This window comes from Hippocampus guttulatus, chromosome 5 (assembly GCF_054856545.1).
Source record: "Hippocampus guttulatus isolate MCC_2025c chromosome 5, RoL_Hgut_1.0, whole genome shotgun sequence".
Taxonomy (NCBI): Eukaryota; Metazoa; Chordata; class Actinopteri; order Syngnathiformes; family Syngnathidae; genus Hippocampus; species Hippocampus guttulatus.
The window spans coordinates 5306420-5326045 of NC_141265.1; the positions used below are offsets into that span (position 1 = coordinate 5306420).

Below are 19626 nucleotides of genomic sequence, written 5' to 3' on the forward strand. Positions count from 1 at the left end.
GATTCCGAAACAGAACTGCTTGTCAGATGTGCTAACTACTCATTCACCCTGCTGCGACAATACTCCATGTTTAAAAAAACCTCTACATAGCAATGAAGGGACCAGCAAATTGTAAATCTTTTGTCACTGTTCTCTTAGAAAGAACTCTGGATTTTGATTCAGTTTTTCACCTGAATCCTGCGTCAAGCAGATGAGGTGTAATCTTCGGACAAACAGAAACATCCATAAACCATTCTTTCTGACATGTAAACCCACATTAGAAAGAATAATTATCCAGAATTGGCAGATGTTTGGTAATGGGTATTGTAAGTATAATGCAACTTCATTTCGTTTTCATAATTACTGTCGGTGGAGCTGCATAAACTTGCTCAACCTACTTCCTCTGGTGATATTTAGAAATAGGAGTAATCGCCCCTGATGCCAGTGTTCTCTGACTTGCATTCTAATTAGAAGCTGACTAACAGCAACACAACAAGACGTTTTGGAAGGACACTGGGGGATGTTTTTTTTGTTGTTTGTTTTTTCGCCCTGGTGACCTGATGGAATGCGTGCACTACATATAGATATACCATACATGCACACTCAGCCTCAAGTTAAATTTGCTCGTTGCTTCCAATTCATGCAGAATGGATGTACAAACCAAAGAACTAGCTTCTCTCTCTCTCTTGCGGCTCTTCTTGCACCAGCACAATTTTCTCTCTGAAGATGATGGACTCCATAATATGTCCATCCCTCTCATAGGTCGCAGCTGATGTGAAAACTCTAAGGTGGAGTTGCAGTCCCTATAGGTGTATTCACACCTGCAGTTTGGTCCGCTTTACACGGACCAAGGTTCGTTTCCCAAACTGGTCAGACAGACCCTTTTATGCTGGTGTGAATACACACAAACGAATCGGATAAAATCGCAGGACTGTAGCCCACTTTTTGAGGTCGTCTCGCTGCTCTCTTAAATGGACTCTGTGTGGTTCGCCACAAATCTGAATACAAACCACTGCCGATCCGCACCAAATACAGGATACAAGTGACTCTGGTCTTACCAGATCAACCCCCATGAAAAGTGAAAAAGCGAATAAGGATTTGGTTCCACAGCCCCCTAGGAATGTTCATGTTGTATGTGGATATAATGTTTGCATACAGTTAAATGTGAACCGGGATTTGACAGCTGTTCCATAGTATGAATTTGAACTTGAATTTTGCATGTAATATATGAGCTTCTGCATGTTTTGCAGCGTGTGTGTGTGTGTGTGTGTGTGTGTGTGTGTGTGTGTGTGTGTGTGTGTGTGTGTGTGTGTGTGTGTGTGTGTGTGTGTGTGTATGTGTTTGCCCGTGCGTGCATGCATGCATGAGAAAGAACTGCAATGCAGTCAGGATGTCTGCTTTTAGCCAACAGTCGAGGGCTGATTAACTTTGACAGGCTGCCTCTCAGACCCACCACAACACAAGCAGCAGGAAAATCAGTATTTTAACCGCAGGACAATCTGCCCATTCAGGCTTGCTTTCAGGGCGATTCACTAAAATAAAATTGTCAGATTAGATACTGAAATTAACAAAGCATTTCAGGGACAATGCATTTTGTTTCAAACAGCACCAATTGAACAAACTGTGTTTTCATATTTTCCTTGTTCGAAGGGTAAAGGGAACTTGCGGGAAGCACATTTACAACCATAAATGCCCGAATACAGTATAATCAATATACATAAATAAATAAAATATGAGCATTATGTTCGGCCTTCAGAGCAAAAATGTGATTCATAGCATTAAAGTATAACGTTCAGACTTGTTATGCGGGTGACAGAGACACTGATATCTAGTTGTGCAGGCACCTTGCTGTTATATGACCGATCATTCTTGTCGTCTCAACAGCTGGTGTTTCAATGTGCCACAACAACACTGACAACTTGTTCAAAAACTTACATGACAGAAAGATGAGCATCAACAACAACAATATGAATCAATTGGCCTATATTGTATGTGATCATTCACCGTTTGCTTAGGTCTCTTTGACACCTATGATTAGATAGGTGACTTGAGCAGGTGACCTTTCCTCATGGTGCGGCATCTTCTTATCTATGACACCTTTGGCAGTAGTTCGAATCAGTTAAGATCATTGAGTCACATTGGCTCAGGAGAGTCATCCTCCCTGTGGCTGGGTGGCCAAGGGAGTATGAAGAATAGGAGCCATTTTGGACAGATTAGACCTTGTTTGCCAATCTTGCAGAAATACACTCCATGGCTGTGTCTCGAACTTTCTGGCATACATTCAAGAGTTCAACTGAGAATTTGAAGACTTCTCATAATTATGCTTAACATTGCAAGCATTCAAGATAAAAGAACCGGGCAAAGGATCCCTCAGAACCTTTCAATGCAGTCTTACACCTCAATTCCACTTTACTCTCCAGTTTGGCCTTGTTCGGCTCTTGGACTGTAAAAATGTGTTAAGGGTGTAAAAAAATCAACCGATACCTCTTTGGGTTACTCTGCAGTTGGACCGTACATGCGGGGTGAAATTGACACGCTGACGACATTTGAATTCACAGAACTGTCACTTCATACTATGTGACAAAACGCAGAGCTGCCAATTGTTGTGGAAATAATTCACTGAACATTAAGTTCAGTCGTTACCCATTAAGTTAATTTTTTTTCTGTGGGAGCACATGAAGTAGGTCCAGTGATGTGCAGAGCAATTTTGTTGATCATGTGTCACGTTTTTCAGAAGTTATGAATTTCATTGACGGGGTTTTATGGAATCTCACAGCACGGCAGCCACTACTGCTCTAAATGTCTTATTCATTATTGTTTGCATAATCTATTTGGACTTGAGTTTTATTTATTTATTTTTTTAATCAGTGAGTACATATTCTCACTCAAGTAATTATTTGGAGGACTTTTACTTAAGTCACATGGATTCTAAAGAAGCAGTAATTTTGGCTACTGTACCCACCTCTGTATTATTTCATTATTTACATAACTCATGCTGCCATCATCATTCCTCCTACACAACTCAAGATGAAAATGGAAGCCAGATCATAGCAACACTCCAATAAATCCTCCCTTCATGAGGATAATCCGATTCTACAGAGTCTGCCTGATTGCTCTTTATTCCGTTTACAGTAGGGCTGCATACTTTTGGTTGAATTAAGATTCATAATTTTCCGACCTAGAATTAAGATGATAATCGGATCACATTGAAATCACAGCTTATCGCACCACCAAGCAGCTGCTCTTATAAAGTCATCGGGAAAAAAAAATTAAACCAGCGTTGTTTCTTCAGTTCCTTGTTCTTTTTAAATGTTTGGTATAAGATGTTTGGACAAATAAAATGTTGACAAAAAATAGCTGAAATGAGTTTAATTTAAGAGCTAATATCGAGCCATTTTCCATGGTTTTCTTGAGAATACCCAATGGGCACATTCCCACATCCGTGCTTAAGTCACTTTCTTACGTGCCTTTCTTAAACACGTTCGACATGCTGCGATTCTCCCATCTAGGGCTTCTGAAACACCCACCATGCGTAAACTGAAAAATCTGCACACAGCCACCGAAGAGGTGTGACCCATTGAAAACTGGGAATTCAAGAAAGTCCCAGATTGTGTCGTTTTCCTGAAATGTGAATTCCGTAGACGGTCAGCCGTCGTTCTAATGTAGTCGGGACACATATAAACCCGATGGACAGTCGTTAGGTGTATAAGGGCATCAGGTGATGCCTGATGCGGCTGATGCGCACCGGCCTCTGACACAGAAAGAGTCGTGCATTTGTGTAACGTGTATTTTATTAATTTGGGGGTTACGTTTATTGCTTTTATTTGTCGTATTATTTTATTAACACGCTGCAATATTGTGTTTGAGTACATCATATTTACTTTCTATCCTTAAATATTTGTCCCTATTTGAACTGCTTTGTTACACTGTATTTCATAAGCGCTTAGGAAAAAAATGAGAGAGGTGTATTAGAGTGAGGTCGTTCGTCTCGGAAGAAGTGAGAAATTTCCTTGCGTCCCAAAAACGCACATTATTTGGAACTGTGCCTCCCGCGGGAAAATTATGCGTCTAGGACGCGGGACGCAGAGGTAACGATATGGCTGAGTATGTCCATATATTCAGAGGTGGCCATTCCATCAGTTCTGACGTAACGTCCGTCGGTTCGTCACTCACGGAAACCAGTTTTGCTGATGAATGGCAACAAATTTAAAAAAAAAAAAAACGAAGGCCTCAATTCACTGTTTGCCTCTAAATTATCTTCCAGCGCTCCGAACAATTTGGGAGCTTCTGTGCTCCTAGTAAATAAATGTTAGTCTGGAGCCCTGCACTACATCAATCATGTAGTAAAGGCTATAGTTAGGATGATTAATCCAATTTGCTTTGTTGTGCGATCCAGCAACACGACCTTTACGGTCAAGTGGTGGATCATCATTGACATATTTGGCACCCCTACATTACAACACATTGTAACAAAACCTGACAGAGATAGTGGCTTTGGAAGGCTTTCAGAGGTATATGAGCCTGAGTTACATTTATTAGCTCTGGAGCCAATAAAGGCAATGCCAAAGGCTATACAATGACAGTCAGCTACTAAAATAGCTTGTTCAAACGGTCATAAAACATCTCATTCCATCAGTTAACACAAGGAAGGAAACTGACTGCTTCACTACACGGCTGAGTCTTTGTAATGGTTCGAGGTTTCTTCCCTTGACAGTTTTCTACTCTTGTGAAAGTGCTTGATCTCTTAACTGAATCGCGAAGAAGAGACAGCAATGCATTTATTATTTATCAACGACCAACCGCTTTCCATGTTTTTTCGTTGACAGCAATACTAATACAATATATTTAAATGCAGTCGCGTTTCGTCACTGTCATTTCGCTGAATGATCAAGGATGTTGAAATGTGTTTACCTCACAGTGGAAAGTGGATTGGGCAAGTTAACATACTTGACCTATGAATGATACTGCACACGTCGCACACAAACATAAAGCATGGCCACTGAACCACCACTTTTACACCATTGCATTATTGTGCAAATTGCAAGGCCACGGAAAGCAATTCACAACACACACACACACACACACACAATACATAGCGGTGTGTATGAGTAGTGGGTAAGGGGGAGGTTCCTCTCTCTTCCTCTGGGTGTCTTGGCAGTCAGAGAGGGGAAATATGATTATCCAGGAGGGGAATTGTTTTATCAACACCTGAAGCAGATGAATGAAAATAGAAGGGTTTATTTCCTGAGCACATGCTTTACTCTGCTGCCAGGAAGCAATTAAGAAGCAAGCTGGGACACTACCCTCTGTTCTCTTTGATTCACCGTCACCAAAACGATATCCTTGGTGCCGTCCATGTGCTCGACAGAATTGTCATAATGTGTGATTTAACAAGTGAGACCTGGAGAAGAGATTACAGTGGCACATGTATTAAGTTCCAAAGCCCCAAATGTTGCACTGTACAATTTTACATTTTGGTGAATCTTGTGCCCTGAAGTTCAAAAGTCACCGGACTTGAAATCATGTCATCATGCATTGGAGTTTGTGAGTTTACTGTTGTGAACCGATGTCGTTTGTAACTTTGGTCACGAAGATGACAAAAAAAAAAAAAAATCACCTCAGTGGAGTCAAGTTTCATTTGGACACTGACGTAAAGAACAAGGGACAGTTTATTCATTTTGATTCAGAAATAAAGATTTATCAACAGGTTTTGGTTCTGAGGGATTTTTTTTTTAAACACAACCTCTCTCCAGCCTTTGAAAACACCCTTTTGCATCGTAAAAAAGATGCCGTTATGTACAAAAACACAAGTCCATCATGGTATAAATTGGGGTACAGTCATTTTGTCCTCTCCCGGTGAGGCGTGTCATTATTGTACCCTACACCTCCCCTTTGAATAAAATGAAGAATGATGAAAAATACTGTTCTTGATGAACAAACCAAATGCATCCTAAGTAACGTTAGTGATCCGACATGGTCCTGGCCAAGGATTGAACTCACGCAACCGCAGTGTGCCGGATTGAGAGTCTAGTGTACCAACCACAGGGTGAATAGCCACTTGCTCAGCAGCGATAGTTGATACAAACACAGCTCCTTTATCAGAACGGCAAGGAGAAGGGTGAGGAGGAGTCAAAGCAGATGATGGATGGAAAATGTTTTCTCTTGACTGGCCTCAGCAAGAGGTACTCGTAGCTCTGCTGTTTACCCTTCTGCTTAATGAGCTGATTGGCTTGTAATGGGTGTTTCAAACAATAGTGATCATTTCTCAAGTCTCATACGATGCTGCTCTGTGGCTTGAATGCAACGTAGCTATTACAGGCTTTCGACTGGCCAAATGTAAATATTTAGGGAGAGTTAGACATCCAGTGGATGTCCTCTACCTGAACCTCTGTGGAATCTAGCTGTGGCTCCAGGCCCAGTGTTGCCAAGCCGTTGCTGATGGAACATGGAGAAGTTCAAAATGATAATGTACCAAATATTAGAGCATTTCATTTGAGTTTGTTCAATAGCAGTTAAAATTGTATTTTTCATATTGTGTTCATGTTGTGGATTTCCAGCTCGACTAAGTGTCTTGCTCTTACATGTAAAAAAAAAAAAAAACTATGACTGCTCAATGAAAGAAGAAATTTAGGAGATTTTGTCACGAATGAGATGAGGCGGCAAGTCATGTCTCTTTTACACTCCACACTGTATTCTAACTTGATTCCATTTCTACACCTAAAGCCAGCAAAGAAGAGTAAAGAAAACGAAAACTACTTTTCTACCAAGGCATACAATCAAATAATTCAATTTCTGTTTCAAGTAAACATTGTCGAAAGGCTTTCCTAATTATTATGACACACAATTTCATAACCCATGATCTTGTTACTTGAATGAACAGCAACAATGTAAGTCATACAAAGTGCATAATTCTTTTCCTTTTTTTTTCTTAACTCATGCCTGTAATGCAGACGATTAGTTAGCAGGCCTTGGAATTGAGAATGCAAACAGTAGCTTGGCACACAATACTGTTTATGTTCTCTCATCCACTGTCTGTTTTCTTTATTGACTCAGCAACCGGCCTTGTGCTTGGGAAGCATGTGTCTGTGCGTGTGTTTGTCCGTGTGTGTGTGTGTGTGTGTGAGTGCGCGCGTGCGCACACATGTGCATGTGTGAGTGTAATTTTGATCTCATTCCCCAGCTTGGTTTAAATCCTGCTGGCGCTGGGGTGTGTGCCCTCATTTCAAAAACACTGACAAAGTGGCCGCTCTGAAATAAGCTGTGGCCTGTTTGCAGGAGGGAAGCAGATGCAGTTTACTCTCTTTGATATACGCATGAGCAACCAGCAGATTAAAAACAGTCATTGCTGGCTGGAGTGGATAAGCAATGCAGTTTGAAAAGGTTTGACATTCCCAAAGAATGCATGATTTTATACGCTACATTTAACTATGTGCGACAGAGCTTGTCATGTCTTTGCAGATCTTATTGCAGAGGCTATCCTACATATGTCGCATCATGATCTATCGTTGATTATATTTCTGCCACATACTCCTGTTGAGCACAAAGACACAACACTGACTTTCACAGATGATTAAATGATTCATGAAGTGAGTACGATTAGATCTGGAAAGAGTTCAAGCTTGTGAAGAACATACCGTGTAAACACCTAAAGCTTGGATTCCCTGAAGGGTTTTGTTACAATGCAAACCTGAATATTACGATAAAAGACTTTAAGAATAATTACACTGCTGTATATGTGGGGGGGGGGGGGGGGGCGGGGGGGGTCCAGTTGTGAGCGCGTCGACCTCACATTGCAGAGGTACCGGCCTCCCTGTTTGGAGTTTGCATGTTCTCCCCGGGCCTGCATGGGTTTTCTCCGGGTACTTCGGTTTCCTCCCACATTCCAAAAACATATATGGCAGGCTGATTGAACACTCTCAATTGTCCCTCAGTGTGAGTGTGAGCGTGGATGGTTGTTCGTCTCTGTGTGCCCTGCAATTGGCTGGCAACAGGTTCAGGGTGTCCCCCGTCGACTGCCCAAAGACAGCTGGGATGGGCTCCAGCACCCCCCGCGACCCTTGTGAGGATAAGCGAATTGGAAAAGGGATGGATGGATATATATATTGATATATGTATTTTGAATATATAGATGTAGATAGGTAGGTATTGACTTTTGTTGTTGTTTACGATGATACTATTGCAGCGTGTTATACCGGAGACAAATTCCTTGTGTGTTCTACATACTTGGCCAATAAAGATGATTCTGATTCTGATTCTGATTTTGTTTGTGTTTTCATCATTACAAATCTGTACAAACCAATAATACTAAAGACTTGTCAATTTAGTGGACATTCATTTTTTGAAGCACTTGACAGTGAACGGTTAGCTCTGTAGAGTAAGAATATATTAGGAGATACTCCTTTTTAGAGTATACTCAGAGGTGTCAAATCATGAATTTGCTACAACAGCAACTGCCTCTTGACAACGTTCAAGCACGTTGGGAAAGGTAAAATGTAACGTCTGACTATTCTACTCTGAGGTCATCTGTCTTCTGCTAAAACGGAATGTTCTCAATGTGAATTGAAATGTGAATAATTCTTTCATCATGTGTTGTTTAAATTTTCTTTTCACATGGTCAAGTAACTAGTCTAAAGTAACTATCCTTGTGTGTAAACATCTAGTATTGCAATAGCTGCTGAGCGAGAGTACGTCATGCTGAGGAAGACAAAAAAAGTCTCCAAGGCTCTCCTCTGGCAATTCACACAGTTTTTAAGTGTAATCAACTAATGAGCCATTCTCTTTGAACAATGTTTTTGCTGAAGTGAGCACACATTAGTCACACACAACATGAAGAGTTTGGGACAGCCCACCAACAGTATAGACCACCTGTGTATGCTATTCGGAGTGATTGTTTTCTTCTAATTCATGGAGTAATAGTTGACAGCTAAACAACTTCAACTATGTTTTATTTGTATCAGTTAAAAAAGATGAAGAGACACTAATTATAATACAGTTTATCACATAAAAATACATTTTGAATATTTAACCGTTTGGAAGAATTGAACACAACGCATTTGACATTTTCAAACATTACTGACTTTTTTTTTATACCGTATATCCATTTGTGCCCACACCTGGCAATTGACCATCTCGCATTTCCCATCTGACTGCAACGGAAATACCCATGGTGTTGTTATGGCTGGCTCGTTCTTATTAAAAGGTCATGCAATTCAACATGGCATTTCTGATTGGCCATATAATCCGCAATGTTACAATGTCGCTCATTTCCAATTCAAATTTTGAACAGCAGCAATTGTGAATCATTACAAATTGGACCTGATTCACATGGTGTCCGCCATGCTGAGCAAGCTCTGAGCCAAGGCATAGGCATATTAATATGCCTATGTATAAGGCATATTTATCCGGTCGTCCAACAGAGCGACCGTCACGAACAACAAAAAAAGTTGTGTAGTTTGACGTCATTATTATTCCTAAGATGCTTTCTCCTCGTGTGCTGGTGATATTTTGGGTGATCAATTCTGAGGTTGGGCGGCCCGGTGAACCAGTGGTTACTGCGTCGACCTCACAGTGCAGAGGTGCCGGGTTCGATTCCAGCTCCGGCCTTCCTGTTTGGAGTTTGCATGTTCTCCCCGGGCCTGCGTGGGTTTTCTTCGGGTACTCCGGCTTCCTCCCACATTCCAAAAACATGCATGGCAGGCGGATTGAGCACTCGAAATTGTCCCTAGGTGTGAGTGTGAGCACGGATGGTTGTTCGACTATGTGTGCCCTGCGATTGGCTGGCAACCGGTTCAGGGTGTCCGCCGCCTGCTGCCCGAAGGCAGCTGCGATAGGCTCCAGCATGCCCCGTGACCCTTGAGAGGATAAAGCGGATCGGAAAATTGATGGATGGATGGATGGGTCCTGAGGTTATGGTGCCTGTAAGCAAGTGCAACAGCACAGTAGGAGGATGGCAGACTGGCGGTATTGGTATCTGATGTGGTAAGCCTTAAAGTTCCATCTCGCAAACATCCATTTAGTTTTGATGAATAAAGCATGGATTGGAGACAAAGCACTTCAATTCAGCAAGAAAACTAAATGTGGCAGCTTCTGCTTGATTTGTCAAGCAAATGTCATTGAGACAGCAAGTGGGAAAGGAAGAATTCCCACATTGCATAACTACGCTCTCTGAGTTCTATTATCTTGGCCATAGCGTATTTTACAGCTGCCAAAACTGTCACACAAAACACTGAAGCAACATTCCTTACTTGGCCGAGCTGGCACTTAACACTCAGAAAGAATGACAGATGCCTCTTTAAATCTAATCACAACACCAATTAACTATATGCTGTAATAAGCTGCTGACTGACAAACTGGCACCACTGTGCCATTTCAGAATGAGAGATAAAGATTCAGACAGCTTTATTGATCCCCATGTAGGCAATTTGTTTGCTGCTTCCAGGTTCAAATGCACATTCAGCCTCAACAGACAAACACTTAATAAAACAACTCATAAAAAGGCGGCAGAGAGGGAGATAGAGTCAGTGGCTGGAAATTAACTTTGAAGAAAAACAACTGTTAAAACTGTTTTAACACGAGATAGATGCTCAACCAACCGTACCACATGACTCAGAGTCATAACTGTGAGTTGAAATTGGAATCCTCATTAAAACATACTATTACAGTTAATGGGGAATAATTTACAGCTTATTATCAAGTTGCAGAAAAAAGTGGGCAAAATTTTAAGCAGGTTTGCACCCCTTACGCCATGGGTGTGCAAACTTTCTCCTGCGAGGACCACATACAAATCAATATAAAGATGCAAGGGCCACTTTGATTTTTTTTTCTTAACTTTAACTTATTAAACACTCATTTTGTCTCTTCTTTTGGAGGAAACATTAAAAAAAACATCATTGTTAAGTGTGCCTAATCACACATAAATGCCCATTTCAAAAGCACATGCCACACAGCTAAACCTGTTGACAGGTCTTTGTACTAATCACGTCTGCAAGGCTGGAAAAAGTCCCTCACACTTGCAAGTACATGAAATGTAAGTAATGGTGAGAGTTGAAGCAAGCCACACCGCTGCTATATCAATGAAAGCCTTCGCTGAATAGGTCAACAGGCATTACTTCATGAACAGCATAAAGAGTTGTCTTTCAGTTTAAGAATCATGAGGTTTACTCCACATGCATTTTTCTGCTTGCTCTTCATCACTAGTTTGAAAAATAGGTAGTCAATACGTCAGAGAGCCGTAATTCACAGAAGCTAAGTGACAAAAAAATAAAAACAGTAACAGTAAATGGAATCAATCCGTAGCTCTCCAACTGAGCAGATGAAATATCTATTGTCAATATTCTTTTATAGGGTGCATTAGTCAAGCAGTTGAGGAGTTACGAAGAGCAAAAAAGGGGGACAAATCAGCACTGAACAATTCCCAGGCAGCCCTCAAAGGATGCAGCTCCAAAGCTAGGCTCAGAGAGAGCATCTTAATCACAGCGTAATTACATCCTGCCATTCACCGCAATGAAAACACAGAGGCAGGAAGATGTAAGGCAGCCCGGAACGACAAGAAGGAAATGGATATAAACATGCTCGCAAAAAGATACCCGCATGCTTTTATGTGTCATTTAATATCTGTCAGCTACGTTGTCAACTTTGTAACCTTTAGAAATCCCTCACAAACTGCGCCGACTGAAAATACCGAGGGTCTTATTTTCAGCTCTCGTAGTCCCATGTAAATAAATCTCAAAATAGACAAAGAGAATGGCTTATAATAAAACTTTTGAATGGATCGGAAAAATTGGTTCCACTGCCTGCTAAAGATATGCCACTAGTTGAAAGCCTTCAAAATGTAACCGGTACCCACACATAGAGAGAACTTAAATAAATATGCATTTTGTCAAGAAATACATTGAAGAGGAACTAGGGATGTTGTGATCACAGTTTTATGCTGCCGATTCCATGAGTGAGGGGGCGTCAAACAAAATCAGTTTGAGGGTACTCACAGATACTGCAATGCTTCGTCAGACTTTTGGAAACAATTAATATATATCAACGTTATCATTATAACGCTGAACTGGTGGTACACACCAAATGCATTGCAAGAGGTCGAGCATGTGATTCCACTCTGGTTGTGCATCTACAGAGCACTGGAATATTTGTCGGGTGTATTTAGGTCATTGTTGAATGGCTGAGCCTGTTACACAAGAAATCCCGTGTATGTGACCGTGCGCTGATCAGCAGCAATGTCGGCAACTGTCCGCGACAGTTGGGGGACATCCCACGACCATGAAGAAAACACATTCTATACCCAGGGTGTCAAAATCATTTTTTGTTGTGGGTCAAATTGTGGTTATGGTTTCCCTCGGAGAAACCACATAAATGTTTAATCACCTCCATATATTATTACATATATACATCCATCCATCCATTTTCCGATCTGCTTTATCCTCACAAGGGTCGTGGGGCGTGCTGGAGCCTATCCCAGCTGTCTTCGGGCAGTAGGCGGGGGGACACCCTGAATTGGTTGCCAGCCAATCGCAGGGCACACAGAGACGAACAACCAATGCACGCCTACACTCACACCATGGGACAATTTAGAGTGTTCAATCAGCCTGCCATGCATGTTTTTGGAATGTGGGAGGAAACCGGAGTAAACCCACGCAGGCCCGGGGAGAACATGCAAACTCCACAGGCCGGAGCTGGAATTGACCTCTGCACTGTGAAGTCGACGTGCTAACCACTGGACTACCGGGCCGCCATTACATATACAGTATAAAACAAATTCCATATGATATTTTCATTGCATATGATAATTTGAAATTTTCATTTAGATTGTGAAAGTTGACATGCTTGATTTGTTTTCGTGGGCCACATAAAATGACTTGGCCGGCCTGATCTGCCCCCCGGGCCTTGCGTTTGACACCCGTGCTCAACACTCACCCAATGAGGAGCATCTCAGATGGGGAAACCCTTTTAATTAAAGCGTAGTTGTTTTTCAGTGCTATCACCACTGGGAAAAGCGACAACATCAAATAAGATTGGTGGCACAAATGTGCTGCCTGACCATGAACGTCAACATTGACTCACGTAGCTTCGAGTGTCAGTACAGCACACCATTAATCTTCAGTGAAGTGCATAGCCTCATACTATAAGATTATGTCATGTATAAAAATGGCCTAAGATCCTATGTCACAATGATCCTAACCATTCGAACCTTAGGGAACATGCAGGATATCCAGTTGGTACACTGATGGAATTCATTTATTTACTCAGGGTGTTTCCAGCAATCCAAGCTCCTCTGTTTGGTTTGATGGCAGTAATGGTATTCACATCACACAAGCATAAATGCTGTGCGATGCAGTGTTAGGCAAATTACTTTAAAAGAGTAAGTGGTTATAGTCACGATTTATTCCCCCCTGCCCCCAGGTCAGTGAATTGGTGACTGAATTACTCCTTCATGAATGTAATTAGTCACCAGGGAATATAAGTGAGCAGGTTTCATGGAGCATTTATTTGTGGTGTAACAGCATAGACTGGTACTTTATATCCCGAATATTTATTGGACTTCAAACCACAACTTGTCGACATACTGTGGCCCTAAGTGAAATATTTTCATGACTACTAAAACTTTCAACATCATGTGATTTTAATTTCATGTAATGTCTCTCGTTAACCAGCTGCCTATTTAAACTCTGCCACGTCAACAACTGGCTGTCGGATTATTCGGCGGTGCTCACGACTCTTGTCGCAAAGTGTCTGAGTATTGTAGACGTTCCCGACTTTTTGCCTCATAGCTTCTTGCCATGTTTTTGTCTTAGTAATTTTTCATGTAAGCCGTTCCTGTTTTTAATTATCAGTTGGCCCTTTTCATGTATTGTATTTCCTTCTCCTTTGAGCAACAAGCAATTTCCGTTGATCTCGTTCCTTGCCTTTTGCAAGTGCTTTTGTTTTTTTATTTCTCGTTTCATCCTGGTTCCTTGTTTTTTTTCTTTGTACTCTGTTCTGTTCATAAACATGTGTTATCAACTCTTATCTCTGACTACATTTGTGGAATCCAATTCTGTCCGGAGCGTTCCAGAACACATGACACTTCCAAGTACATTTTACAAAATATTCTCCTTAACAGTCAAACAATAACTTTAAACGCAATACTGTAAATTCAGTTAAACAAAATAGTGTGTGCCAACTTAGTAAATGAAACAGACAATATAAGAACAGAAACGGTGTACACAAATATAAAATATTTTCGCGTTGCTGTGGTCTTAAGTTTAGCCACCAACCATATCTTCTGTATTATTGTTGATATAAATGAATATGTCTGTAAAGTAACAACAGATGCTTTATAACTTTTGGTATTTAATGCACTTTGTTCAACATATACAATGACCCCTCGCCACTTCCCATTTCAAGTTTTGCGGCTTCTGTGTTTTTCTGAGAAACTCCACAAAACATCCATCCATTTTCCGAACCGCTTGATCCTCACTAGGGTCGCGGGGGGTGCTGGAGCCTATCCCAGCCATCTCCGGGCAGTAGGCGGGGGACACCCTGAATCAGTTGCCAGCCAATCGCAGGGCACACAGAGACGAACAACCATCCACGCCCACACTCACACCTAGGGACAATTTTAGAGCGTCCAATCAGCCTGACATGCATGTTTTTGGAATGTGGGAGGAAACCGGAGTACCCGGAGAAAACCCACGCAGGCCCGGGGAGAACATGCAAACTCCACACAGGGAGGCCGGAGCTGGAATCGAACCCGGTACCTCTGCACTGTGAAGCCGACGTGCTAACCACTGGACTACCGGGCCGCCCCTCTCCACAAAACAGTGAGAAAAAATAATAAAAATTGCGGGCATCACAGTTTTGAATGTACAGTGCATGGTGTGGAACCGACACAACATAATCAACACATCACACATGCACTGATTTCATTCATGAACAGTCCCAGGTCAGACGAGAAAGCTCGCAAAACCTCTTGAATAAACATTACACCAGAGTAAAAAAACATGGTGGACAAAGCGGAGGCAGTGGTGATAGGTTGAGTTTGTTTTTAGAAAAGAAATAAATTACATCAAGAAAAGGCGTAGGTCAGAGGAGTGGAGACAGCGCGAGCAATGGACTTTCTTTTGCGCCATAACCCGTTTTAAATTTGGATTCCCACCGTGCTTCCTTGAAGATTATCTTTTTGAGCCAATATGGTAATCGGAGCATCCTGACAATTGTCGGGAGGGGGGATTCGGGGCTACAATCGGGCTAAATATCCTGTCGTGTGAACCAGGCTTCAGCCAACCAACGTCATTTATGTGGTTGACTCATCTCCCCTCATCAAGAAAAAGAGTTTATTTATTTATAAATAAAGCTCTAGTCTAATGAAAACAGTGTGGCATGTTAAATGGTTATCATGATTGAAGAAATTATTAATTACCGGTAGTTACAAGTTACCAAAAAAAAAAAAGTAACAGTTAATCGTTTCATAGTTAATTGTTTATTTTGAAGTTCATTCATAACGCTGTCACTCCCCTCACTGGTGATCAGACATTACTTGTTTATTCAAATTAGCTGCTGCACTTGGCAACAGCTCCGCTTCCTGTGGTCCATTACATCAACAAATAACAATAACATATCGAATCATGTCCACCCGTTAGATCAGAGGTACCCAAGTCAAGATCCCCTACCCAACCTGTTTTAGATGTCTCCTTCTTCCAACACACCTGATTAGAATGATCAGGATCATTTATCAGGCTTCTCAGAGCTTGCTGATGATCTGGTCATTTGAATCAAGTGTGTTGGAGGAGGGAGATGTCAAATTCAGACGGGAGTTCACATTTTGGCACTTGATTACATTCAAAGACAAACAATTGTAACCGGGATACTGCTGTCTTAAACCAAAGTACAGGATGGAAAAAGATGGGTGGCGGAAGAGAAGTAGCGATTCACAGTTTCCCTAAAGATCACTGTCAGGATCCATGTGGGCAGAAAACTTAATTTCGCCATGATACTCTATACATACCTGTCAACTTTTCGGAGCGCCAACCTGTATAAACTACCAAAATAAAACCTTATAAAGAGCAAAAAATCCTTAGAACATACCAAAGCATTTTATATGTCAAAATAACGGCAGAAAAAAACCAACAAAATTTTCAATGATATTATATATTGTAGATCTCCATAATACAATGTCTGGTTAATGTCTAATCATCATTCTAGTTAGTGGCATTACTGTGTTCAGAGTTGTATTCCTGCGTTACTTTTTTCACCAACTCCAAATGCTGACCCATTGGCTCGAAGTTACAGCATCCATTCATATTTACTTTGGAAATGAACTAGCACCATTATGGGGGGGCGGAAATTTTCAGAATCCGTATGATTTGTGCGATACGGCCATATACGTAAGATTCACCACAAAATCCGTATGAACTATGGCTAAACCGTATGAGTTGACAGGTATGCTCTATAGAGCGGCTCGGTGGCCAAAACTGATGATGATGTGTGTAAAACAGAACCATAAGGGGGAAAAAAACAGGCCCACTTACTCTTCTCTGGATAAATAAAAAGAAAGATCTACAAAACAACAGCGTTCCGAGCAAAAAAAAAAAAAAAAGACGCTATAAATAAAAGGGTCTGCCTCACTTTCAGCATCCCTACACCTTGACACCACTACTGTAATTTAATTAAACCTAAATCCTCAATCCAGTGATTTTTAACAACTCATTCAGCAGAACAAAAGACCCAAGCAAATCTGTAAATTCATGTTAAAAGCAGATGAACGGCAGGATTTTGGATTAACTAGAGGGGATTGGTGAATCCGACATTACTCAGAGAGCAAGCGGAGCAAATCAAACATCATTAATGCTGTGAGATTATTTATTATCCACTCGCTTGTTCAATACCCATGGCAAAGCAGCAGAGGGTAATTGTTTGAGAACATTGCTATCGGGTGAAAAATCATCTATCCTGGGGAATCAACTGCTCAGCGCGTGCAGTGGCACTTTTATTTGAAATTGTTAAAAGGGAACTATGTAGTACTTTCAAAGATTGAAACATCACAGTCTCGAACAGAGCTGATTCTTAAATTCAGAGACGGCTGGTATTTGTGTAATCGTTGCTCCCGAGTCCTCTAGGGATTGAAATAAATACATATGGCATTATCATACGTAGCCATGGTGACAAATGGCTTTCAGCATTAATGAAATGGGTTAGGAGATCAGATGAGGCCATTTGAGAGTCTAAGCGAGGATCTAGGAATCTAGAACCTATCAGTTTGGAACTAAAATATCAACAGCAAAAAGTGCAAAGAGAGAAGAAAAAAAGACTTATGAACATTCACAAACATCTGTGTATAGGTTCCAGGCTAATGTAAGACAATGAGGTGATGCTGGCATTCACAAAAAGTGAAGTACAGTAGGTGCTTTAAAAGCGCCCATGGATGAAATGGATGCTAAAAAAATAATAATGTTAACAATAGTAACTGTAATAATATTACTCAAAATAATAATAAAACCAAAGGGAATACTTATGCAATGCGTTCTCAATGAAACCAGAGAGGCGGGTCATCTGTGTTCCACGATGCTAATGGGACAGTAGCCTGACACTAACACAATCATGCTGGCCATCAATCACCTTGACAGGGTCAAAAGGACCACACACTCCTACCACTGATGAGGTGCAAGCTTATCGGTCCGTGATGCAATAGGTCAGCACTATTCCCTGGTAAAACGCTGCAAGTGCCAGCCTCCTCGCAACTGATGAGCAATTAGCACGGGTAGTGTAGGTCACGCACTCAACTCCAGCATCCAGTATGAAGGTGAAAGCATGAGTCATGGCCTGATCAACAGACATAATGTGTATACATTTCACCTTGTACGAACACTACTGCTGTTTGTAGTATCCATCCATCCATTTTCCGAACCGCTTGATCCTCACTAGGGTCGCGGGGGGTGCTAGAGCCTATCCCAGCCATCTCCGGGCAGTAGGCGGGGGACACCCTGAATCAGTTGCCAGCCAATCGCAGGGCACACAGAGACGAACAACCATCCACGCCCACACTCACACCTAGGGACAATTTAGAGCGTCCAATCAGCCTGACATGCATGTTTTTGGAATGTGGGAGGAAACCGGAGCACCCGGAGAAAACCCACACAGGCCCGGGGAGAACATGCAAACTCCACACAGGGAGGCCGGAGCTGGAATCGAACCCGGTACCTCTGCACTGTGAAGCCGACGTGCTAACCACTGGACTACTGGGCCGCCTTTGTTTGTAGTATAATAAGAATTATTCTTAGAATAAGAACGACAGCGCAGTCAAAATAATTTGATTTTAGACAAACTTGACTAAAATGGCAAATGCGAATATATAAATGTACCGTGCAAGAGAATCTTCCAACAAGGCAGTCGCTTCGACACCGGCATGCTATCAGAGGAGAAGTCAGTAAAGCACTTAGCTACTATGACATGCTCCAAGTCGTCGGCAGCTGTGAGATGCTCAGGAGGGCAGAAATAATCACAGATACAAGATCATAACACACAAGGGGATCTCCCTTCACACACTGGCTTCATAAACATGTCACAATGTAAGCACGGCTATGACATCCACGACACTAAATAGGAAGATCATCTGCTTAATGGTAATCTTACACTCAGATTTAATGAGGTACAATATATTTGATCTAGAGAGGCTGCTTCGTTCTGGGACTTCAAAAGCACTTCAATAGTTGTTGCTGGTTAGAGTTCAAGCACCTTCACTTCACCAGCACCTCAACCCCCTTCCCCCCCCAACCCCTCTAATCCACTCCAAGCAAAGTGAAAGGTTCAGCTAAATGCAAAAGCAATTGAATTACCCTTGACCTGAACAGGATAAACGCGTTAACAAATGCCCAGTTGATGAGCATCATTTGGCAATTCTACTGTTCTGCTTTTGCACTCCTGTCTGATATTCCATGATATTATTCTGCTACAACTTGCATTTAACCATATCGAACCGAGTACCTTGTAGGAGTAAAGAGACATGACTGATTAATTCCTTTGCTGGGTATTCATGGGTGGCAGTTGTCTTGTGGTATCATCAGTGGGCTGGTAAATTAGGTCATCATCTTGAAATATAGACCTCTGAGGACATGCGAGCTGTCTTTATTAAAGATCCGGATTTTTTTTCCAGTTTAAATGAGACAACCCTTAATGCCATGGAAAATCAAAACAGTCACACATCTGCCTTGTCAGTCAGAGTGATGGCCCACTGGGAGTAAAGATTTATTTTTCATTTGCCACTTAATGAGATAATAAGAGAATGTCACAGGAGAATGTCTTTCATTCCTTAAAGCAGTCTAACATTAGAAACACTAAGTAATGCCAGAAACAGTTATCAGCAACCTGCCCATCAGCCTGTAACAGATAACTGTTGAAAGGGATGTTCATCAGCAAGCAAAATGTCAGGAGTGCATTTACAACTCTGGGTGAATGTGAGTACATTCCTATCCAAGCCATTTGAGACACGACAGCACCTGTTTGTTTTCCTTCATGACCCCTTTGCTGCGAGTCGGAAATGTCTCATTCACAAGGTAGCAAAATTCAGTGGAGCAGCGGCAGGCAAACCGAAGTACTATCAACACTGACACCTTAAAAACTGAACTACAGGGTATAATGAAGGTCACCTTACACTTATATTTTTAA

At 41.6% G+C, this 19626-nt stretch overlaps 1 protein-coding gene across 6 annotated transcripts in view; it reads right to left on the reverse strand.

Moving 5' to 3' along the window:
- The window catches only part of fbrsl1 (fibrosin-like 1), a 293286-nt gene that overhangs the window by 272026 nt on the left and 1634 nt on the right, over positions 1 to 19626 (reverse strand). The window lies entirely within an intron of this gene.